Below are 888 nucleotides of genomic sequence, written 5' to 3' on the forward strand. Positions count from 1 at the left end.
ACTTTATTTGAATTCTTACGATCGGGTAACTAATTTCATGTTATTACATGACTGACTTCACAATTTGGGTATTCATAACTTATTAGGAATTCCTAACAACAAGATCCTGTGTAAGACACTTCAGTATTATCTGTAAATGCACAGAAAGCATTTTAAGGGCTACATACTTTGTATTGTTGTTACTGGATTAGCGAAACAACTATGAGAACGGAACCAAGGGATAAGCCCGCATTACCGGGTATGTCAGCTACTATATATATATATATATATATATGCTTATTATAGCTTCAGGCTGACCAAAACTTTGTAAGTAGATTTCGTACTCGGAAACTGAAAGAAGACTGTCGTATATATGTGTATGTGTGTGCGTGTCATGTTTGTACCGCCACCATTGCTTGACAACTAATGTTGCTGTGTTTACATTCCTGTAACTTAGCGGTTTGGTAAAAGACACTGACAGAATGAGTACTACGATTACAAAGAATAAATCCTGTGGTTGATTTCTTCGACCAATGGCGGTACTTCAGCATGGCTGCAGTCACATGACTGAAGCAAGTAAAACAATAAAAATCTATGCCATTTTAATCTCGAGCAAGGCCAGGTATCTCTGCTAGTAATATTATCATTATTATTATCATCATCATCATCATCATCATCATCATCATCATCATTATTATTATTATTAATACTCTTCTTCTTCTTAATATTATCATCATCATCATCATCATCATCATCATCATCATCATCATCACCATCATCATCATCATCATCATCATCATCATCATCATCATCATTATTATTATTATTATTATTATTATTATCATAATAATATGTGGTAGTATCAGAAGTTGACATTCTCTTTTCTCCTCTTACAGTCTTTTAACGCTT

The sequence above is a fragment of the Octopus bimaculoides genome, chromosome 2 (genome assembly GCF_001194135.2).
Source record: "Octopus bimaculoides isolate UCB-OBI-ISO-001 chromosome 2, ASM119413v2, whole genome shotgun sequence".
NCBI lineage: Eukaryota > Metazoa > Mollusca > Cephalopoda > Octopoda > Octopodidae > Octopus > Octopus bimaculoides.